The following is a 25614-nucleotide window of genomic DNA, read 5'->3' as shown; positions in this document are numbered from 1 at the left end:
GCTCCTGCCGAGGCCGGGGGAATTGGCAAGTAAAACCTCCTCCACGATTCAAGTTCCCGAGTTGCGGCGCTGGCTGAGCTTATACCCCGACAAGACGGCAGCGTCCTTCCGATTGGTTGGTTTCTACACGGTGTCCGTTTGCCCATTTCGGATTAGGTGCACGTGGTGGCCCACCGGAATTTGAGATCGGCGCGCGTTTTACTGCAGTGGGTCCGGCGGCAAGTGGACGGGGAGATCGGCTTAGGGCGCATGTCTGGGCCCTACGCCTTTCTCTCGTTGCCCTCCTTGTGCATTTCTCCCGTTGGGGTGGTGCCCAAGCAGGCCACGGGCAAGTTCCGCCGGATACAGCACTGATCGCACCCTTATAACGTACCCTGATCGCAGGCTTAGTGCAGAGTACGTTATCAATCTTTGATGACGCTCTGCGCTTGGTGCGGAATTGTGGTCCGGGGGGTCTGTTGGCAAACTTGGGCGTGGAGCCGGATTTCTGGCTACTTCCACTGCATCCGGATTCCCGGTGGTTTCTGGTTTTCAAACTAGGGGGCGAGTTTTACATGAATCAGTGTCTCCCCATGGGTTGTTTGGTCTCCTGCGCCTGCTTTGAGAGTGTCAGCCCAATTTTGCATTGGTGCGTCCAGTCCGTCTCCGGCCAACGCGGGGTGGCTCAATACCTGGACGACTTTCTCTTTGTGGGTCCGGGGGGCATTTCGACCTGTGGGGATATTCTGTCGGTTTGCCAGATCCTTGTGCGGCAGTTTAGGGGTGTCAGTCGCGCCGGACAAGTCTGAGGGCCCCTGCACTTGTCTTAGCTATTTAGGAATTGAAATACGCACGGTGGGGGGTTGCTGTCGCCTACCCGAAGATAAAGTGCGTAAGCTTTTGGGGTTTAATTACTGACGGTTTGGGAAAACGCGGGGTTCGGCTTATGCAGGAGCAGTCCTTGGTGGGTTCTTTCAACTTTGCGGGCCGGATTATCCCCGTGTGGAGGATTTTCTGTCGCAGACTTGAACGGGCCACGGCGAGGACGGTCCGGCGGCATCGCACCATGTACCTTCCACGCGAAATCAGGTATGATTTGCGGAGTTGGTCTCTTTCCTGGTGTCCTTCATCAGGGGGGGTTTTGTGGCCTGCACCTTGTTGTTACAGCAAGCTGCGACAATGGTGCACGTATACGGTCTTTCTGAGACATGGTGCGCTGCTGCTTGGCCGGCCCCTGGGGTAACGCTAGGTTTTACCAAGAACCTCCTTTGTTGGAATTGTTCCCGATCATAGTGGCTCTTGATTTAGGGGCCTGCCAGTGCGCGGATAGGAACATCGCGTTGCGCTGCGACAATTCGGGGGTGGTACATGCGATTGAGAATCAGCGTTCCTCCTCTCCTGTGGGCTCTGCGGTTGCTACGGCATCTAGTATTGGTTTGTTTGCGGCGCAGTTTTAATGTCAGGGCCCGTCACGTTCCTGGAATCAACAACGGAATGGCGGATGCGTGGTCTCGATTCCATTTTGACAAGTTCCGGGCGTTGGTTCCGGGAGAGGCGGCTGAGGCTTTACGGTGCCCGCCTTCTGTCTGACAGATGGTCGAATCGGGTTAGCCGCTCTAGCCACGTGCGCGCTGGCTCCCTCCACTATCAGGGCTTATGATGCAACCTGGCGCGATGGGTCGGTCTTTCAAAGTAGGCACAGGGTAGCGGGTGAGTCCTCGGCTGCGCCTTGATGGTCTTTGTTTGGGAACATTGCCAAACCGGTAGGCCGAAAGCGGCCATGGCATCTGCCCTTGCGGGCATTGCTTTTCATTCGCGGCTCCACGGGACGACGGACCCCACGGGGTCTTTGGTCCTTTCCAGAGCGCTGAAAAGTTGGGCTAGGTTTGCGTCCGGCGCCCCCGGACTCCCATAGACCTGTGACGTGCAACGTCTGACTGAGTTGCTGTGTGTGCTGCCGCTAATTGCGACCTCGGAATTCGAGGTGGATTCGGGTCTGCTCTACGGAAAGGGGCGCATGCAGGATGGCCTGTTTACTCTGTAGGATTGTGCGGTCCAAGACAGATCAAACAGGTCGGGGTCGTGGAGTGGCCTTGGAGGCCCAGGAGGAAACGGGCGCTTGCCCGCTGCGGTTGACGCAGGAGTATAGACGGTGGAGGCCTCCGGGGGGCGACCAGTTGCTGGTGCACGCGCAGGTTGGCCCGCTGACAAAGTTTCAATTTGCTGCTGTGTTGAAAAATGTTTGGCGATTTGTGGGGGGCGGACTTCGGTACCCATTCTTTTCGGTTTGGGACGGCTACCCATGCAGCAGCTATGGCAGGCTTTCCCAACCACGGTCCTCAAGGCACACCAACGGTGCATGTTTTAGTGATATCCAGGCTTCAGCACAGGTGACTTAATTAGTAGCTCAGTTATTTTGATTTAACCATATGTGCTGCAGCCTGTATATCACTAAAACCTGCACTGTTGGTGTGCCTTGAGGACCGTGGTTGGGAAAGCCTGAGCTATGGGTTAATCCCCTACGGCTATTAGGGAGCTGGGCCGTTGGAAGTCTGCCTCCTATAGGTCTTATGTCAGTTGGATAAGTTGTAGGTGCGCCTGTTGCGCAAACCCAAAAACATGTTTACTCGTTGGTTTTTGAACGACTACCGTTCAGGAATCAAGGGTGTGAAGTGAATTTTTAAAATTTTTCCTCCGAGGGGGCCTAATTTCAATTGGCTGTTCTATCAAGGTCCACGGGAGGTTTTTTGATTTTTCTCCTTCACTTGGGTTTTTTGTTATGTTATGCATTCTATGTATTGTGTTCACAATTCTGATGTTAGGATGTTTTCTTTTCAGCTATCATCAATTTTGGGGAACATATATGGCTGGTTGGCCATGCCTATAAATTTTGGGCGGCAAGGCATCACAGGGCACTTGTGGCAGCCGAAGTTTTTGGGTCTTGGGAATTTTGATGGTTAGGTGTCAGAGGTATGTTGTGGGGTGAATTATTGCGGCTCCTTTTTCTCGGGAGCGCCGCTGGGGTCGCCCTAGTGGATTGTCCTTCATTTAGGTGGTAACGATCTAGGTCGAGTTAAGGGCTTAGGTTTGATTTGTCCGTTAAGGCAGATTTGGTGGCGATTCGTTGTCACTGGCCAGGAAAGCGCATTGTTTGGTCGGAGATAGTGCCGCGTTTTTCATTGGCGTGCTGCGGTGCGTTTCTCGGCGCTGGAGAAGGCCCGCAAGAAGGTGAATTCGGCAGCGTCTCTCTTCGTTAGGGCCATAGATGGAGTAGCGATCAGGCATCCTTTACTTGTGCTGCGTAATAGGCAGTTCTACGAGGAGGATGGGGGTGCATCTTTCTCCGGAAGGAGTGCAGATTTTCCTGTAGGATATTTTTGGTCCTTTTCGGTAGGGGCTATTTAGTTTGTTCTTAGTTGGTTTTGGTTGCTGGTTGCGGATGGCGGTGGCGGTTGTAAACCTTTGTGGCGGGAAGTCGCTACCAACCAGCTGTCACACAGGCATAAGTGGTCATTGTGGGGCTCCCTCTTTAGAAGGACGGCAGGTGTGTCCTTTTCTTGTGGTTGGACATTTAGACGTTCCCCTGCGGGAACCGAACGTTTGCCAGAGAAAGAGGGGTAAGGCCAGCACAATGCGGGTTATGCGGGAAGGAGGCGGGGTATGTGTACTCCCCTCCTTGGTTTGGTGGTTTTCATCTAGGTGACGGGTGCTGGTGTGTGGCAGCGACTTTCTGTTTGCCATCCTCCAAACTAAATTTAAGTCCATATTCAAAATCAATTCTAATTCGATCACAATTATAGTTTAAAGAGTTGGTCAGCGATTAATAAACATCGTCTGACCTTTAACTCCAGCTACTGTGTCCGTGTCTTTATTTCAGTGTGTGGTGTTGTTTAATTTAGTGATAAGCTAGCTTAAAGAAAAGGTTTATGTAATCACAATAAAGTTATGAGCGCCTTATTATTCGGGAGCACATGGAGATGTATACATTGTTATCATTCGGGAGCACACGGAGACATACACATTGTTATCATTCGGGAGCACATGGAGACATACACATTGTTATCATTCGGGAGCACATGGAGACATACACATTGTTATCATTCGGGAGCACATGGAGACATACACATTGTTATCATTCGGGAGCACATGGAGACATACACATTGTTATCATTCGGGAGCACATGGAGACATACACATTGTTATTATTCGGGAGCACATGGAGACGTACACATTGTTATCATTCGGGAGCACATGGAGACATACACATTGTTATCATTCGGGAGCACATGGAGACATACACATTGTTATTATTCGGGAGTACACGGAGACATACACATTGTTATTATTCGGGAGCACATGGAGACATACACATTGTTATCATTCGGGAGTACACGGAGACATACACATTGTTATTATTCGGGAGCACATGGAGACATACACATTGTTATCATTCGGGAGTACACGGAGACATACACATTGTTATTATTCGGAGAACTGCTCTCTTTGTCATCTCAGAGCGTCTCCCTGGGTGGTAACCCCGCCTCCACCCTGTTCAGGAGAATCCACTAATCATGCAGCTCTCTAGTCTCCCGCTCTCCCTGTGTAGCGCCTGTAGCCCCTTGGGTCCTAGAGCTCTCCTGCTAGTTCGGCCAGTAAGAGTACTGTTGAGCATAACGGGGAAGGTGGTCATTAACCCCTGCAGTACCAAATGTCTATTCAGCCAGGTAACAGTGGGGTGAAGTGTAGGGGTGGGGGGCTTTCCACAGGATCGCTGTGAAGGGTCTCTTGTGGGGGTGACACACACCAACATGGGGAGCTTCAGACCAGGCCAGGTGTGCACTGGAGAGGGGGGACCGACAGCTCAAGGAGTTCCCAACCTGAGCTGACTTGTTAGGGTGGAATAATGCTTTTGCTATGGGAGTCAAGTGTGTCCCTGGATTTGGCATAACCCCACCACCCCCTGCCAGTGGAGCCTGTTGCTAGTTCTGAAAATACAGGGGGCCCCTACTCATTCTCCCTCCATATCTTTAAAACCATGACTGGCTCCAAAAGCCCAAGGCTGGTTAGCCTTGTAGGGGGGGAGAGGGGCATGCATTAGGCTTCTCTGAATTTTAACTATTGTTTTACTTTTACACAAAGAAACAGATATCAGTGTCATTTGTGCAGGCTTCTGGAGAACACATTAATCATAGACAGGGCTTTGCACTTTAGACACAAACACTACTGAACACTCACACTATTAAACACAATTACGTACTGTACACCATCGGCAGAGGCGTAACTAGGGTCATAACTGGGGCGCCCAGGGCAAGATGGTAAACGGAGCCCCCCCCCCTCCAAATGCCTATGAATGAATGGGTGTGGTCACATTTTGGAAAGGGCGTTGTTCACTGAAAATGAGCCGTGTCAACATGACTCACCACCCGTTTCTAGTCACTGTGTCAACATCCATTTCTATTCCATATGCACCTTACCTATATGATGATTTCTCACAATGGGGAACCTCTGAAGAAATGTATCCTCCCTGGGAAGACGGAATCTTCATTCGGTAATCATTTTTCATGTAGGATATCACGTGGTCCGGAAGATGCCTGTTTGTGTAAGAATATTAACATGAACATCATCATACAACAGCGGTTCAACCAGACTCACATCCTGCCCCCTGCGTCATCTCTCAGCATGCCATCATCTCCCCCCTGTGTCTCTCAGCCACACTAGTTCCCCCTTGCATCTTACAACTACAACACCATCTTCCCCTTGCGTTGCCTCTCAGCCATACCATCTCCTCACTGTGCCTCTCAGCCACACCATCATTTCCTACCTGCGTAGTCTCCCTGCACACCATCACCTCACCCCACAATTTTCTCTCAGCATACCATCATATCCCCTGTGTCCCTCAGCCACACCATCATTTCCTCTCTGGTAGTCTCTCAGCGCACCATCTCCCCACTGCATTGTCTCTCAGTGCACCACCATCTTCCCCCTGCATTGTATCTCAGCCACACCGTCATCTCCTTCCTGCATATCTCAACACACCATCTCCCCCCTGCATTGTCTCTCAGCACAACATAATTTCCCGCTCCCCCATTGTCTCTCAGCACACTGTCATCTCTCCCCTGCGTCATCTCACTGACAGGGTGAGGGTGACAGCAGTGGATCACAAGGAAAGGGTGACGCCAGGGAGAGGGTGAAAGCAGTGGGAGATAGAAAGACAGACAGACAGATAGGAGATAATATAGACAGAATACTGAAATAAGCATAAGATCATGTGTCAGTGTGTGTTTGTCAGTGTATGTCGGTGTGTATGTATAGGTGTCAGTGTGTGTATGTCAGTGTGCCCCAACAGGTTATTATTACAGACATTACACATACACACACATACATACTTACATACATACATACATGATACATACATAAACAGTCATGATACATACATCACACAGTACATGATACATACATCACACACACAGTACATGAAACATACACAATGCAAACACATAAGACAGACCTGGGCTGGTGATGAGGCAGCTGGATCCCAGGCAGTGCATCAGGGGCCCTCTCCAGTGTCCAGACATAGTTGAGGCAGCGACCATCCCCAGCTTGGCTATCCTATCCAGGCCTCCAAGAAGCTGGTCTTGTTCCCCAGCAGCAGGGCCACAGTGACCCCGGGGGTGGAGGCCAGCCCGGGAGATGGATGCCACAGCCCAGGAGCTTAGCATGCCAGGCAGCCGGTAATTAAGCCCAGGTGCTGCGGAGTTGCAACTAAAAGTTTACCGGGAAGGAGAGTGCACCCTGAGTGCACGCCACACACACTGGATGTGCCAGCTTTGTGAACGGGATGTGGTCAAGATGCCGCCGGCCGGAATCCCGGCGGTCAAAATACCGACGCCGTAATCCCGACCGCCACAATCCCGACCGCCACAATCTCGACATATTCTCCCTCCGTGGGTGTCCATGACACCCATAGAGGGAGAATATAATAGTGTGCCGAGCGTAGCGAGGCACTGTGCCCGCAGCGTGGCGAGCAAAGCGAGCCCGCAAGGGGCTGCGTTCCGCTCGCCACCCCTGTCGGGATTGTGTGGTCGGGATTCCGGCGTCGGTATTTCGACCGCCGGGATTCCGGCCGGTGGCATTTAGTACTGATCCCTTGTGAACCGCAGCGGCCGCATACATAATAAAACACCCCCGTTGCAGGGATACACTGTCCCCAGGCAAGTATGCCCAGGCTGCTGCAGCATTACAGCTAGAGGAGGAGAGGGAGTGAAAGTAGCCCCTGCCCATCCAGCGCCGCACACTCTGGTTCAGCCGGGAGGCCCGCACCGCACAATTTTGAACCACAGTGATGCGGTCACAATAAAATGCACTTTAGATACGCCGCCCTAGTGCGCACCCCTCTTCCCGGTCTGCCATGGCGCCCAGGGCACGAGCCATGCTCGCACCCCCCTAGTTACGCCTCTGATCATCAGAGAACATTATTCTGTTAACATGATTCTGTTAACATGATTCTTTGTAAATTTTGGTGTTTGATACTGAAAAACAATGGCAATCCTGGATCGTAGCTGTGCGAAAAAGTACCAACCAACCAGCTCCTAACTGTCATTTTTCAAACACAGCCTGTAGCATGGCAGTTAGGAGCTGATTGGCTGGTGCTTTATCACCGTGAGATTTATCACTTTTCAAATCTTAGCACATCTCCCAAAACATGTATCTTAATAAATTTACCCTTCAGTCTTGTTTATTACATTTCTGTTTTACAATTGTAACGTGATGAAGGCTGTGTCAGTGCTATATAAATAAAGGTTAATAATACTTTTAATATCATTTGCAAATATGTTATTGCCTCTCTTCTAAATAAAATAATTTGACAGGTGACATTGTATATCATTACCCTACAGCTCATGCCTCCTGGAAGGATATCAAGTCAAGGTGGGTTTGTAGATCTTTTTTATTCTGCTCATGTTAAACAATACAACATATCATCTCAAATCCTTGTCAGGTAGTACAGTAAAAATAGTTGGCATTGATATTCCTCCTAATTGGCACTTGCAAACCTACAGCAACACTCATCCTGCCTCACAAAAACAATAGAGTTATCCCACACATAAATATAGATAATTTATGTTTCCGTAATATTTTTACATTATAAAGAATGTGAAGTGATAAAGAACATGTTTCCATGGTAACACAAGATATACCAGGTTTTGTTGTAAGCTCCGCCCCCTGCTTGACACCTTCTTTCATCACATCAGATGAACAATCCACAGGTGTTACAAGTTTGCTGTACAACTGTTAAAAATTGCCACTGATCTTATGCTTTGCTGTGAAAACACACCACCAATAAAGCAGTGGCCCTCATTCCGAGTCGTTCGCTCGGTATATTTCATCGCATCGCAGTGAAATTCCGCTTAGTACGCATGCGCAATATTCGCACTGCGACTGCGCCAAGTAATTTAACAATGAAGATAGTATTTTTACTCACGGCTTTTTCTTCGCTCCGGCGATCGTAATGTGATTGACAGGAAATGGGTGTTACTGGGCGGAAACACGGCGTTTCAGGGGCGTGTGGTTAAAAACGCTACCGTTTCCGGAAAAAACGCAGGAGTGGCCGGAGAAACGGAGGAGTGTCTGGGCGAACGCTGGGTGTGTTTATGACGTCAAACCAGGAACGACAAGCACTGAACTGATCGCAGATGCCGAGTAAGTCTGAAGCTACTCTGAAACTGCTAAGTAGTTTGTAATCGCAATATTGCGAATACATCGGTCGCAATTTTAAGAAGCTAAGATTCACTCCCAGTAGGCGGCGGTTTAGCGTGTGTAACTCTGCTAAAATCGCCTTGCGAGCGATCAACTCGGAATGAGGGCCAGTGTTTTCATGAGACTATTAGCCCTACTGTGGAAAAAGTGTGTGACCTACAGTAGCAATTTTGTGGGCCTCTCCATTATGGGAAGCATTAAATAAATTTGTGGTATGGCCTGAAGTTCTGAGGATGTGTTAACAGTAACTATTCAGTTAACAGTAGGTTATTGGATGGTGGCCAATTAAATTCAATAGCTTCACTGTCTGCAAATAGCAATTTTTTGTGAAATACATTTTCGTAACTGAAACATCTCGTCCATCTAATATCAAATTTGCCTACCCTCCAGGAAAGGCCGAGAGGCTCCTGAAAATCGGGTTGCCCTTCCGACCCCCCGGAAAGGTGGGCAAGTGTCCCGCTTCTGCTGCAGCTCCCACACTCTCCCCCCCCGGCCGCCCACAGCAGAGAACAAGTGGGCGGTCCGAAGGGGATATGATGACATGATTCGCATCATTGTAGCTCCACTTCCCGCAGTACAGTGCCTATTTTCTCGGCGCTGTCTAGCGGGGGCGGGGCTACGATGATGCGACTATGGTGCCACGCTCCTGGACGGCTCACTTTCCCAGTTGCCCACACCCCGGACCGCCCACATCACCACCGGACACGCCCCCAATAGCCTACCACGCTGCAGCCTCCCGGAGGATGGTGCAGCAAGGTAGGCAACTATGTCTAATATGCTTGTGCACATAAGATCTCCTGTGCCAGGGAACATTTATGGCAAGATTTTGTATACTGGAATAAAGTCAGGCTAACCTAGCAGGTATATAATATGATTAGAGATGTGTGCCGCCCCCTGTGTTTTGGGGGCCTAATTCAGCTTGGATCGCAAAAGCAAAATCTTTTTCTAATGGGAAAAACCATGTGCACTGCAGGAGGGGCAACTATAACATGTGCAAAGAGAATTACATTTGCATGTGTTATATTGTTTCTGTGCAGGGTAAATTCTAGTGATGAGCGGGTTCGGTTCCTCGGAATCCGAACACCCCCCCCCCCCCCCGGACTTCACCCATTTTACACGGGTCCGAGGCATACTCGGATACTCCAATATTGCTCGGTTGATCCGAGCGCGCCCGAACGTCATCATCCCACTGTCGGATTCTTGCGAGATTCGGATTCTATATAAGGAGCCGCGCGTCGCTGCCATTTTTCACTCGTGCATTGGAAATGATAGTGAGAGGACGTGGCTGGCGTCCTCTCACTTTGTTTCAGAACTTTCAGGGGGCTGCAAATATCTTTATTCTGGGGACCAGCAGTATTATAGGAGGAGTACAGTGCAGAGTTTTGCTGACCAGTGACCACCAGTATTATACGTTCTCTGCCTGAAAAACGCTCCATATCTGTGCTCAGTGTGCTGCATATATCTGTGCTCACACTGCTTTATTGTGGGGACGGGGGACCAGCAGTATTATATAGGAGGAGTACAGTGCAGAGTTTTGCTGACCAGTGACCAAAAGTATTATACGTTCTCTGCCTGAAAAGCGCTCCTTATCTGTGCTCAGTGTGCTGCATATATCTGTGCTCACACTGCTTTATTGTGGGGACTGGGGACCAGCAGTATTATATAGGAGGAGTACAGTGCAGAGTTTTGCTGACCAGTGACCACCAGTATTATACGTTCTCTGCCTGAAAAATGCTCCATATCTGTGCTCAGTGTGCTGCATATATCTGTGCTCACACTGCTTTATTGTGGGGACTGGGGACCAGCAGTATTATATAGGAGTACAGTGCAGAGTTTTGCTGACCAGTGACCACCAGTATTATACGTTCTCTGCCTGAAAAACGCTCCATATCTGTGCTGCATTGTAGTATATAGTAGGAGTAAAGTGCATGATTTTGCTGACCACCAGTTTATAATATATAGGAGTACGGTACAGAAGGCCACTGCTCTACATATCTCTGTGTCGTCAAGTATACTATCCATCCATACCTGTGGTGCATTTCAGTTTTGCACAGTTTGCTGACCACCAGTATATACTATATAGCAGAACGGTACAGAAGGCCACTGCTCTACCTACCTCTGTGTCGTCAAGTATACTATCCATCCATACCTGTGGTGCATTTCAGTTTTGCACAGTTTGCTGACCAACAGTATAACTCTATATATAGCAGTACGGTACAGTAGTCCACTGCTCTACTTACCTCTGTGTCATCAAGTATACTATCCATCCATACCTGTGGTGCATTTCAGTTTTGCACAGTTTGCTGACCACCAGTATATACTATATAGCAGTACGGTACAGAAGGCCACTGCTCTACCTACCTCTGTGTCGTCAAGTATACTATCCATCCATACCTGTGGTGCATTTCAGTTTTGCACAGTTTGCTGACCACCAGTATAACTATATATATAGCAGTACGGTACAGTAGTCCACTGCTCTACCTACCTCTGTGTCGTCAAGTATACTATCCATCCATACCTGTGGTGCATTTCAGTTTTGCACAGTTTGCTGACCACCAGTATATACTATATAGCAGTACGGTACAGAAGGCCACTGCTCTACCTACCTCTGTGTCGTCAAGTATACTATCCATCCATACCTGTGGTGCATTTCAGTTGTGCGCAGTATATATAGTAGTAGGCCATTGCTATTGATATATTACTGGCATATAATTCCACACATTAAAAAATGGAGAACAAAAATGTGGAGGGTAAAATAGGGAAAGACCAAGATCCACTTCCACCTCGTGCTGAAGCTGCTGCCACTAGTCATGGCCGAGACGATGAAATGCCATCAACGTCGTCTGCCAAGGCTGATGCCCAATGTCATAGTAGAGAGCATGTAAAATCCAAAAAAATAAAGCTCAGTAAAATGACCCAAAAATCTAAATCAAAATCGTCTGAGCAGAAGCGTAAACTTGCCAATGTGCCATTTACGACACAGAGTGGCAAGGAACGGCTGAGGGCCTGGCCTATGTTCATGGCTAGTGGTTCAGCTTCACATGAGGATGGAAGCACTCATCCTCCTGCTAGAAAACTTAAAAGAGTTAAGATGGCAAAAGCACAACAAAGAACTGTGCGTTCTTCTAAATCACAAATCCCCAAGGAGAGTCCAATTGTGTCGGTTGCGATGCCTGACCTTCCCAACACTGGACGGGAAGAGGTTGCGCCTTCCACCATTTGCACGCCCCCTGCAAGTGCTGGAAGGAGCACCCGCAGTCCAGTTCCTGATAGTCAAATTGAAGATGTCACTGTTGAAGTACACCAGGATGAGGATATGGGTGTTGCTGGCGCTGGGGAGGAAATTGACAAGGAGGATTCTGATGGTGAGGTGGTTTGTTTAAGTCAGGCACCTCTTTTTTTCTTTGCATCATGTGCTGTTTGGGGACTATTTTTTTGAAGTGCCATCCTGTCTGACACTGCAGTGCCACTCCTAGATGGGCCAGGTGTTTGTGTCGGCCACTTGGGTCGCTTAGCATAGTCACACAGCTACCTCATTGCGCCTCTTTTTTTCTTTGCATCATGTGCTGTTTGGGGACTATTTTTTTGAAGTGCCATCCTGCCTGACACTGCAGTGCCACTCCTAGATGGGCCAGGTGTTTGTGTCAGCCACTTGGGTCGCTTAGCTTAGTCATCCAGCGACCTCGGTGCAAATTTTAGGACTAAAAATAATATTGTGAGGTGTTCAGATTCAGAATAGACTGGAAATGAGTGTAAATTATGTTTATTGAGGTTAATAATACTATGGGATCAAAATGACCCCCAAATTCTATGATTTAAGCTGTTTTTGAGTTTTTTTTTGTAAAAAAAACACCCGAATCTAAAACACACCCGAATCCGACAAAAAATTTTCAGGGAGGTTTTGCCAAAACGCGTCCGAATCCAAAACACGGCCGCGGAACCGAATCCAAAACCAAAACACAAAACCCGAAAAATGTCCGGTGCACATCACTAGTAAATACTGTCTGCTTTATTTATACACTGTAATTTAGATTTCACTTTGGGCACACCCCTCCCAAAGCTGCTTTTCTCACAGTCTACTAACAGGAATTACCTGACTCAAGCTGGCAGTGTCGGAACTACAGTAACTTCACCTGTGGCAACTTCAAAAGGTTTGAGAACCTTGCACAACAGAGAAAGTAATCTTTACTGCACTTGAGTAAAGTACATTCTCCCTTTCTTTCTCTATGGCATAGGTTATTGCCAATCAAGGCATAGGCCTTGGATTGCCTTTTGCTGCTCCTCCATCCGTTGAATCGTATAAAGGGTAGAATTCCATTACTACATCATGCTTCAGCTGACGACAGGGCAAATTCAACAGTACTTGCAGGTGCTGCAATCTTCCACATGCACTTGCTGAATGTTGAAAATGTCCTGAAAGTTTTTGGGCCACCAAATTAATTGTGTGAGCAAACCAGAGTACATGTTGGAACTCACTCAGCTGTAATGCTCACACAATATTGGTGGGGTGAGGCAGGCGAGGCAGAGCCTTTCCTGTCATACTAACGTTTGTGCCAGAGTTTTGACTGCGTTAAGTATATGAAAAATAGAAAGAATTTGTTTGAAATATCTTCTTTGCATTATTCTAATAATTTTTATAGCCAAAACTCTGGAGTAAAAAGTCTATGGCCCTGCCTCACTTGGCTAACTTTTCCGCACATCTCTGATCAAAACTCACCAAATTTTTAGGAGTTTATACTGCTGCACCTGTGTATAATGACCAGATGTACATTTTGGCTCATATATTGCATGTAAATCTGGCTCTGGTGCTAGGCAATGCCTCCTGAGCCATTTAGCTCACCACACGTCCCAAAGCACAAATCCTGAGGAGAGTCCAAGCAGGGTACACCATTTTGCAATGATTTCCCTGAGTTTTTCTAAGAGGTTGTCAGCAGTATGCCTCTTATACCCCTTTCACACCAGAAATGCAGGGGCAAAACCCGGGAATTCTGCCACGGGCTCATGCAGGGACATTCCCGGGTTGGCACCTTTCACACCAGCATTTTGAGCCGAGACATCCCGGGTCTGCACCTTTCATACAGAACCCGGGATGGGCCTTAATTTTAGGTAGAAAGCCATTAGAAATGCCCTTTTTAAGGGGCACAAAGATGAGTGGCAAACAGTGGAAACATTTGTACCGTCCTTAAAGAAATGTTAAGGGATTCCTAACATAAATAATTGTACATAAACAAAAGTTTTGGCAAGCTTTTGACTTTGTTTTAATGGTGCAAAAGAAACCTGTTAAATGCACAGGCATATATAGGTTTCAACTTGGCATAAAATGCCAACATGTGCGGAGCACAATGCAAACTTAAAAATAATAAAATTAACTTTCAAACACAACCCCCCCCCCCCACACACACACACACACACAAACATGAAAATTGTGGCCTATAACATCACAAAACTGTGTACGAAAGGGACAAGAATACATTCCAAAGACTGACTATGGCAGTTGCCTATAGATTTTGTATTCTGGAGATGATATATTAGGGGTCGGGGTCGAGTCAGGGGTGGGGTTGGGGTTATGGTTAGGGGGGGTCATAGTAGTGACCTCGAGAATACGATGGATAACTGTGTTCTGGGACAGGGAGGGCCTGGTTGGGGTGGTTATGTGGGTACATATTGTGGCCCTGATTGTGTGGCAGGAAGCGTTCCATGAACTGAAACTGTCGCTCTTGGTATTGGCTCAAGATGCGTTCTTGGTGTCCCATTATCTGTGTAATGAAGGATTGCTGCAGCTCTCTTTCTGCCTCTATAAAACGGAGTTGGCGGGCATCCTCCTGGTGCTGCATGTTGGTATCCATGTCGCGCAGTTCTGCATCCAGTACAGAGGTCATTGCCCGTGCAGCAAGCTCCACTTTGGTGGCTCTGCGTCTCCTCTTGGGAACTGTATATGCTGCAAGGGGAATAAAAGGGCATATAAGAACAAGCAGTGTTGGTTTTGTACGCGTTTGGGGCCTCCTACCGTCTTCACTAGATACACTGTAAACTCTACAGAATAAACTTAATTGTTGGCGGTTACGGTGTCATAAGCAAGCACATATACTTACTAGAGATGAGCGCCTGAAATTTTTCGGGTTTTGTGTTTTGGTTTTGGGTTCGGTTCCGCGGCCGTGTTTTGGGTTCGACCGCGTTTTGGCAAAACCTCACCGAATTTTTTTTGTCGGATTCGGGTGTGTTTTGGATTCGGGTGTTTTTTTCAAAAAACCCTAAAAAACTGCTTAAATCATAGAATTTGGGGGTCATTTTGATCCCAAAGTATTATTAACCTCAAAAACCATAATTTCCACTCATTTTCAGTCTATTCTGAATACCTCACACCTCACAATATTATTTTTAGTCCTAAAATTTGCACCGAGGTCGCTGTGTGAGTAAGATAAGCGACCCTAGTGGCCGACACAAACACCGGGCCCATCTAGGAGTGGCACTGCAGTGTCACGCAGGATGTCCCTTCCAAAAAACCCTCCCCAAACAGCACATGACGCAAAGAAAAAAAGAGGCGCAATGAGGTAGCTGTGTGAGGAAGATTAGCGACCCTAGTGGCCGACACAAACACCGGGCCCATCTAGGAGTGGCACTGCAGTGTCACGCAGGATGGCCCTTCCAAAAAACCCTCCCCAAACAGCACATGACGCAAAGAAAAAAAGAGGCGCAATGAGGTAGCTGACTGTGTGAGTAAGATAAGCGACCCTAGTGGCCGACACAAACACCGGGCCCATCTAGGAGTGGCACTGCAGTGTCACGCAGGATGTCCCTTCCAAAAAACCCTCCCCAAACAGCACATGACGCAAAGAAAAAAAGAGGCGCAATGAGGTAGCTGACTGTGTGAGTAAGATAAGCGACCCTAGTGGCCGACACAAACACCGGGCCCATCTAGGAGTGGCACTGCAGTGTCACGCAGGATGTCCCTTCCAAAAAACCCTCCCCAAACAGCACATGACGCAAAGAAAAAAAGAGGCGCAATGAGGTAGCTGACTGTGTGAGTAAGATAAGCGACCCTAGTGGCCGACACAAACACCGGGCCCATCTAGGAGTGGCACTGCAGTGTCACGCAGGATGGCCCTTCCAAAAAACCCTCCCCAAACAGCACATGACGCAAAGAAAAATAAAAGAAAAAAGAGGTGCAAGATGGAATTGTCCTTGGGCCCTCCCACCCACCCTTATGTTGTATAAACAGGACATGCACACTTTAACCAACCCATCATTTCAGTGACAGGGTCTGCCACACGACTGTGACTGATATGACGGGTTGGTTTGGACCCCCCCAAAAAAGAAGCAATTAATCTCTCCTTGCACAAACTGGCTCTACAGAGGCAAGATGTCCACCTCATCATCATCCTCCGATATATCACCGTGTACATCCCCCTCCTCACAGATTATCAATTCGTCCCCACTGGAATCCACCATCTCAGCTCCCTGTGTACTTTGTGGAGGCAATTGCTGCTGGTCAATGTCTCCGCGGAGGAATTGATTATAATTCATTTTAATGAACATCATCTTCTCCACATTTTCTGGATGTAACCTCGTACGCCGATTGCTGACAAGGTGAGCGGCGGCACTAAACACTCTTTCGGAGTACACACTTGTGGGAGGGCAACTTAGGTAGAATAAAGCCAGTTTGTACAAGGGCCTCCAAATTGCCTCTTTTTCCTGCCAGTATAAGTACGGACTGTGTGACGTGCCTACTTGGATGCGGTCACTCATATAATCCTCCACCATTCTTTCAATGTTGAGAGAATCATATGCAGTGACAGTAGACGACATGTCCGTAATTGTTGTCAGGTCCTTCAGTCCGGACCAGATGTCAGCATCAGCAGTCGCTCCAGACTGCCCTGCATCACCGCCAGCGGGTGGGCTTGGAATTCTGAGCCTTTTCCTCGCACCCCCAGTTGCGGGAGAATGTGAAGGAGGAGATGTTGACAGGTCGCGTTCCGCTTGACTTGACAATTTTCTCACCAGCAGGTCTTTCAACCCCAGCAGACTTGTGTCTGCCGGAAAGAGAGATCCAAGGTAGGCTTTAAATCTAGGATCGAGCACGGTGGCCAAAATGTAGTGCTCTGATTTCAACAGATTGACCACCCGTGAATCCTTGTTAAGCGAATTAAGGGCTCCATCCGCAAGTCCCACATGCCTAGCGGAATCGCTCCGTGTTAGCTCCTCCTTCAATGTCTCCAGCTTCTTCTGCAAAAGCCTGATGAGGGGAATGACCTGACTCAGGCTGGCAGTGTCTGAACTGACTTCACGTGTGGCAAGTTCAAAGGGCATCAGAACCTTGCACAACGTTGAAATCATTCTCCACTGCGCTTGTGACAGGTGCATTCCACCTCCTATATCGTGCTCAATTGTATAGGCTTGAATGGCCTTTTGCTGCTCCTCCAACCTCTGAAGCATATAGAGGGTTGAATTCCACCTCGTTACCACTTCTTGCTTCAGATGATGGCAGGGCAGGTTCAGTAGTTTTTGGTGGTGCTCCAGTCTTCTGTACGTGGTGCCTGTACGCCGAAAGTGTCCCGCAATTCTTCTGGCCACCGACAGCATCTCTTGCACGCCCCTGTCGTTTTTTAAAAAATTCTGCACCACCAAATTCAAGGTATGTGCAAAACATGGGACGTGCTGGAATTTGCCCATATTTAATGCACACACAATATTGCTGGCGTTGTCCGATGCCACAAATCCACAGGAGAGTCCAATTGGGGTAAGCCATTCCGCGATGATCTTCCTCAGTTGCCGTAAGAGGTTTTCAGCTGTGTGCGTATTCTGGAAAGCGGTGATACAAAGCGAAGCCTGCCTAGGAAAGAGTTGGCGTTTGCGAGATGCTGCTACTGGTGCCGCCGCTGCTGTTCTTGCGGCGGGAGTCCATACATCTACCCAGTGGGCTGTCACAGTCATATAGTCCTGACCCTGCCCTGCTCCACTTGTCCACATGTCCGTGGTTAAGTGGACATTGGGTCCAGCTGCATTTTTTAGGACACTGGTGAGTCTTTTTCTGAGGTCCGTGTACATTTTCGGTATCGCCTGCCTAGAGAAGTGGAACCTAGATGGTATTTGGTAACGGGGGCACACTGCCTCAATAAATTGTCTAGTTCCCTGTGAACTAACGGCGGATACCGGACGCACGTCTAACACCAACATAGTTGTCAAGGCCTCAGTTATCCGCTTTGCAGCAGGATGACTGCTGTGATATTTCATCTTCCTCGCAAAGGACTGTTGAACAGTCAATTGCTTACTGGAAGTAGTACAAGTGGGCTTACGACTTCACCTCTGGGATGACCATCGACTCCCAGCAGCAACAACAGCAGCGCCAGCAGCAGTAGGCATTACACGCAAGGATGCATCGGAGGAATCCCAGGCAGGAGAGGACTCGTCAGAATTGCCAGTGACATGGCCTGCAGGGCTATTGGCATTCCTGGGGAAGGAGGAAATTGACACTGAGGGAGTTGGTGGGGTGGTTTGCGTGAGCTTGGTTACAAGAGGAAGGGATTTACTGGTCAGTGGACTGCTTCCGCTGTCACCCAAAGTTTTTGAACTTGTCACTGACTTATTATGAATGCGCTGCAGGTGTCGTATAAGGGAGGATGTTCCGAGGTGGTTAACGTCCTTACCCCTACTTATTACAGCTTGACAAAGGGAACACACGGCTTGACACCTGTTGTCCGCATTTCTGTTGAAATAGTTCCACACCGAAGAGCTGATTTTTTTGGTATTTTCACCAGGCATGTCAACGGCCATATTCCTCCCACGGACAACAGGTGTCTCCCCGGGTGCCTGACTTAAACAAACCACCTCACCATCAGAATCCTCCTGGTCAATTTCCTCCCCAGCGCCAGCAACACCCATATCCTCCTCATCCTGGTGTACTTCAACACTGACATCTTCAATCTGACTATCAGGAACTAGACTGCGGGTGCTCCTTCCAGCACTTGCAGGGGGCGTGCAAATGGTGGAAGGCGCATGCTCTTCACGTCCAGTGTTGGGAAGGTCAGGCATCGCAACCGACACAATTGGACTCTCCTTGTGGATTTGGGATTTCGAAGAACGCACAGTTCTTTGCGGTGCTACTGCTTTTGCCAGCTTGAGTCTTTTCATTTTTCTAGCGAGAGGCTGAGTGCCTCCATCCTCATGTGAAGCTGAACCACTAGCCATGAACATAGGCCAGGGCCTCAGCCGTTCCTTGCCACTCCGTGTGGTAAATGGCATATTGGCAAGTTTACGCTTCTCCTCCGACAATTTTATTTTAGGTTTTGGAGTCCTTTTTTTACTGATATTTGGTGTTTTGGATTTGACATGCTCTGTACTATGACATTGGGCATCGGCCTTGGCAGACGACGTTGCTGGCATTTCATCGTCTCGGCCATGACTAGTGGCAGCAGCTTCAGCACAAGGTGGAAGTGGATCTTGATCTTTGCCTAATTTTGGAACCTCAACATTTTTGTTCTCCATATTTTAATAGGCACAACTAAAAGGCACCTCAGGTAAACAATGGAGATGGATGGATACTAGTATACAATTATGAATGGACTGCCGAGTGCCGACACAGAGGTAGCTACAGCCGTGGACTACCGTACTGTACTGTGTCTGCTGCTAATATAGACTGGATGATAATGAGATGTAGTATGTATGTATAAAGAAGAAAGAAAAAAAAACCACGGGTAGGTGGTATACAATTATGGACGGACTGCCGAGTGCCGACACAGAGGTAGCTACAGCCGTGGACTACCGTACTGTACTGTGTCTGCTGCTAATATAGACTGGTTGATAATGAGATGTAGTATGTATGTATAAAGAAGAAAGAAAAAAAAACCACGGGTAGGTGGTATACAATTATGGATGGACTGCCGAGTGCCGACACAGAGGTAGCTACAGCCGTGGACTACCGTACTGTACTGTGTCTGCTGCTAATATAGACTGGTTGATAATGAGATGTAGTATGTATGTATAAAGAAGAAAGAAAAAAAAACCACGGTTAGGTGGTATACAATTATGGATGGACTGCCGAGTGCCGACACAGAGGTAGCTACAGCCGTGGACTACCGTACTGTACTGTGTCTGCTGCTAATATAGACTGGATGATAATGAGATGTAGTATGTATAAAGAAGAAAGAAAAAAAAAACCACGGGTAGGTGGTATACAATTATGGATGGACTGCCGAGTGCCGACACAGAGGTAGCTACAGCCGTGGACTACCGTACTGTACTGTGTCTGCTGCTAATATAGACTGGATGATAATGAGATGTAGTATGTATGTATAAAGAAGAAAGAAAAAAAAACCACGGGTAGGTGGTATACAATTATGGACGGACTGCCGAGTGCCGACACAGAGGTAGCTAAAGCCGCGGACTACCGTACTGTACTGTGTCTGCTGCTAATATAGACTGGATGATAATGAGATGTAGTATGTATAAAGAAGAAAGAAAAAAAAACCACGGGTAGGTGGTATACAATTATGGATGGACTGCCGAGTGCCGACACAGAGGTAGCTACAGCCGTGGACTACCGTACTGTACTGTGTCTGCTGCTAATATAGACTGGTTGATAATGAGATGTAGTATGTATGTATAAAGAAGAAAGAAAAAAAAACACGGGTAGGTGGTATGCAATTATGGATGGACTGCCGAGTGCCGACACAGAGGTAGCTACAGCCGTGGACTACCGTACTGTACTGTGTCTGCTGCTAATATAGACTGGTTGATAATGAGATGTAGTATGTATGTATAAAGAAGAAAGAAAAAAAAACCACGGGTAGGTGGTATACAATTATGGATGGACTGCCGAGTGCCGACACAGAGGTAGCTACAGCCGTGGACTACCGTACTGTACTGTGTCTGCTGCTAATATAGACTGGATGATAATGAGATGTAGTATGTATAAAGAAGAAAGAAAAAAAAAACCACGGGTAGGTGGTATACAATTATGGATGGACTGCCGAGTGCCGACACAGAGGTAGCTACAGCTGTGGACTACCGTACTGTACTGTGTCTGCTGCTAATATAGACTGGATGATAATGAGATGTAGTATGTATGTATAAAGAAGAAAGAAAAAAAAACCACGGGTAGGTGGTATACAATTATGGATGGACTGCCGAGTGCCGACACAGAGGTAGCTACAGCCGTGGACTACCGTACTGTACTGTGTCTGCTGCTAATATAGACTGGTTGATAATGAGATGTAGTATGTATAAAGAAGAAAGAAAAAAAAACCACGGGTAGGTGGTATACAATTATGGATGGACTGCCAAGTGCCGACACAGAGGTAGCTACAGCCGTGGACTACCATACTGTACTGTGTCTGCTGCTAATATAGACTGGATGATAATGAGATGTAGTATGTATGTATAAAGAAGAAAGAAAAAAAAACCACGGGTAGGTGGTATACAATTATGGACGGACTGCCGAGTGCCGACACAGAGGTAGCTACAGCCGTGGACTACCGTACTGTACTGTGTCTGCTGCTAATATAGACTGGTTGATAATGAGATGTAGTATGTATGTATAAAGAAGAAAGAAGAAAAAAACACGGGTAGGTGGTATACAATTATGGATGGACTGCCGAGTGCCGACACAGAGGTAGCTACAGCCGTGGACTACCGTACTGTACTGTGTCTGCTGCTAATATAGACTGGATGATAATGAGATGTAGTATGTATAAAGAAGAAAGAAAAAAAAACCATGGGTAGGTGGTATACAATTATGGATGGACTGCCGAGTGCCGACACAGAGGTAGCTACAGCCGTGGACTACCGTACTGTACTGTGTCTGCTGCTAATATAGACTGGATGATAATGAGATGTAGTATGTATGTATAAAGAAGAAAGAAAAAAAAAACACGGGTAGGTGGTATACAATTATGGATGGACTGCCGAGTGCCGACACAGAGGTAGCTACAGCCGTGGACTACCGTACTGTACTGTGTCTGCTGCTAATATAGACTGGTTGATAATGAGATGTAGTATGTATAAAGAAGAAAGAAAAAAAAAACACGGGTAGGTGGTATACAATTATGGATGGACTGCCAAGTGCCGACACAGAGGTAGCTACAGCCATGGACTACCGTACTGTACTGTGTCTGCTGCTAATATAGACTGGATGATAATGAGATGTAGTATGTATGTATAAAGAAGAAAGAAAGAAAAAACACGGGTAGGTGGTATACAATTATGGACGGACTGCCGAGTGCCGACACAGAGGTAGCTACAGCCGTGGACTACCGTACTGTACTGTGTCTGCTGCTAATATAGACTGGATGATAATGAGATGTAGTATGTATAAAGAAGAAAGAAAAAAAAACCACGGGTAGGTGGTATACAATTATGGATGGACTGCCGAGTGCCGACACAGAGGTAGCTACAGCCGTGGACTACCGTACTGTACTGTGTCTGCTGCTAATATAGACTGGTTGATAATGAGATGTAGTATGTATGTATAAAGAAGAAAGAAAAAAAAACCACGGGTAGGTGGTATACAATTATGGACGGACTGCCGAGTGCCGACACAGAGGTAGCTACAGCCGTGGACTACCGTACTGTACTGTGTCTGCTGCTAATATAGACTGGATGATAATGAGATGTAGTATGTATAAAGAAGAAAGAAAAAAAAAACCACGGGTAGGTGGTATACAATTATGGATGGACTGCCGAGTGCCGACACAGAGGTAGCTACAGCCGTGGACTACCGTACTGTACTGTGTCTGCTGCTAATATAGACTGGATGATAATGAGATGTAGTATGTATAAAGAAGAAAGAAAAAAAAAACCACGGGTAGGTGGTATACAATTATGGATGGACTGCCGAGTGCCGACACAGAGGTAGCTACAGCCGTGAACTACCGTACTGTGTCTGCTGCGACTTGATGATAAATAATGATATAAAAAATATATATATATCACTACTGCAGCCGGACAGGTATATATTATATAATGACGGACCTGCTGGACACTGTCTGTCAGCAGAATGAGTTTTTTATAGAATAAAAAAAAAAAACACCACACAAGTCACACGACGAGTGTTTAACTTTTTCAGGCAATCACAATATAGTATACTATACTGGTGGTCAGTGTGGTCAGGTCACTGGTCAGTCACACTGGCAGTGGCACTCCTGCCTGCAGCAAAAGTGTGCACTGTTTAATTTTAATAATATGTATGTACTCCTGGCTCCTGCTATAACCTATAACTGCTCCCCAGTCTCCCCCACAATTAAGCTGTGTGAGCACAGTCAGATATTATACATAGATGATGCAGCACACTGGGCTGAGCACAGATATGGTATGTGACTGAGTCACTGTGTATCGTTTTTTTCAGGCAGAGAACGGATTATATTAAATAAAACTGCACTGGTGGTCACTGGTCAGTGGTCAGTCACTAGTAAACTCTGCACTCTCTAGTACTCCTAAGCTCCAGTAAATCAAGTGTCTCTGTCTCAATCTCACTCTCTCTCTTCTAATCTAAATGGAGAGGACGCCAGCCACGTCCTCTCCCTATCAATCTCAATGCACGTGTGAAAATGGCGGCGACACGCGGCTCCTTATATAGAATCCGAGTCTCGCGATAGAATCCGAGCCTCGCGAGAATCCGACAGCGTCATGATGACGTTCGGGCGCGCTCGGGTTAACCGAGCAAGGCGGGAAGATCCGAGTCGCTCGGACCCGTGTAAAAAAACATGAAGTTCGGGCGGGTTCGGATTCCGAGGAACCGAACCCGCTCATCTCTAATACTTACTATTGGTGCGCATCACAGGGGGATTTGGCTGGAGTGTCGCATCCACATTTGTTTCCTGCCCAATCACAGCTTCCACACTGATGTCGGGTATATTGTCATCAGTCTGGTTGACAGATGAGTCCAGATCGGGGTGGCCAGGGTCATCTGGGAATAGTATGGGTGATGATGATGGTGGGCCACATTGGGTACTCTCCATGCTGGACTCACTCTCATCAGCAACCACAAAGGGTGAGGGAGAGGCTGTCCTGGAGGATGACAGGCTGATGGGGTCATTGAGCGCAGTGCTGCCAAAAATAGATGCACATTGATCATAAAACATCCAGTTGCGCCTTGCAACACCACTTTTGTTCCTGTTGTGGTCATGGATGCGATTAAACTGCTTTTTCAGCGATTTCAGTTTATTTACCACTTGTTGTTGGGTACGGATTATGCCCCGCGAGACCAGGATCTTCGCTATGTTGTGGTATATCTGGGCATCCTTTACAGTGCCTGTGACTTGGCGCCGGATCTCCTCCTCCCCTCTGATGCTTAAAAGCTCCCTCACCTCTGCATTTGTCCAAGACATTGCAGGGCAGCAGTGGTATAAATGCGCTGCAGGGGTCTGATGTGCCACAGAGCTGGCAGTACCTGCCTCCACGCTGCTGTGCATCCTCTGCGTGCCACAGAGAGAAAAAACAAGACCAGGAAGTGCCCTGAAGAGCCAATCAGCATCAGTATAGGCAACCCGGGAAGGCGGGACATGTCCCTGCACCATTCACACTGTCCAGGTTCCAGGGAACATCCCAGGACAAACCCTGGTCGATTGCAGGACAGAAATCCCGCGTTTTTGTCCCTGTACCTTCTCCCACCGAGAAATTTCCCGGGTTGATGCGCGTTCGTGTGTTTTAACCCGGGAAATTTTGGGCTGTGTGAAAGGGGTATTAGTGAAACCGTTGATACACCGATTAGTCTGCCTCTTAATGAGCTGGTATTTGTAAGATGCTGCTGTTGGTGCTGTTGAAAGCAATACACCTGCCCAGTGGACTGTCACAGTTATGTAATCTTTAGTTTGCACTTTTTGGCTTGACCACATATCTGTGGTTAAGAGGGCAGTGGGTACAACAGCATTTCAGAGGACACTAATTAAGTTTTCTTAATGTCCTTGTATATACTGGGAATTGCTTTTCTAGTGAAGTGGAATCTAGATGGGATTTGGTAGCAGGGACACAGGACCTCAATTAACTGTCTAAAATCCACTGCATTAATGGTGGATACTGGATGCACATCTAATACCATCATAACTGTTATGGTGTCAGTTATCCGCTCTGCAGCTGGGTGACTGCTGTCGTACTTGCTCCTCCTTGCAAAGGATTGTTTAACAGTCAATTGTTTTATTAAACTACTACAAGTAGTCTTCCTTGTCCCTTTCTGGGGCTAAGATCCACTCACAGCAGCAGTAGCAACAGGCGTAGCACTAAAGGATCCTTCTGAAAAAGCCTGGATAGGAGATGGGTCAGTCATGCTTATGAAATTGGATGCAGGACTACTTCCTATCATGATTGAGGAAATTGGTGATGAAGGTGTTGGTGGCGGAGATTGCAGGTACTTAGATCTAACAGAGAGAAAGGAGTTAGGTAATGCTGGACTGTTTTTATCCAAAGTTTCTGAATTTTTCAAAACCTTTTGATGAATGCGCTGCAAGTGACGTAAAAAGACGAGGTTCCTAGTTGGTTAACGTCCTTTCCTCTACTTATTATGGATTGACAAAGGCAACAGATGGCTTGACATTTGTCAATATTTGTGGAGAAATAATTCCACACAGAATAGGTGGATTTTTTTTGTCTTTTGCCCAGGCATGACAATGGGCTTTTTCATATCATGGTCAACAACTGTCTCCACTGGTGTCTTATTCAAACAAACCATATCACCATCAGAATCCTCATCGTCAACTTCCTCCTCAGCACCTGCAGAGGGCGTGCAAATGGTGGTAGGAGCCTCCTCTTCCCATGCAGTGTTGTAAAGGTCAGTCCTAGACATCGCAATTGCGAACAGTGCCAGGACCCCTGTATTTTCACACCACCCCTGTAATTTTACAGAATACAAGACAAGGCCAGTGTACATTTATTTTCATTGCACCCCTGTATTTT

The sequence above is a fragment of the Pseudophryne corroboree genome, chromosome 3 (assembly GCF_028390025.1).
Source record: "Pseudophryne corroboree isolate aPseCor3 chromosome 3, aPseCor3.hap2, whole genome shotgun sequence".
NCBI classification, from domain to species: domain Eukaryota; kingdom Metazoa; phylum Chordata; class Amphibia; order Anura; family Myobatrachidae; genus Pseudophryne; species Pseudophryne corroboree.
Note: the sequence above shows the minus strand (reverse complement) of the source record.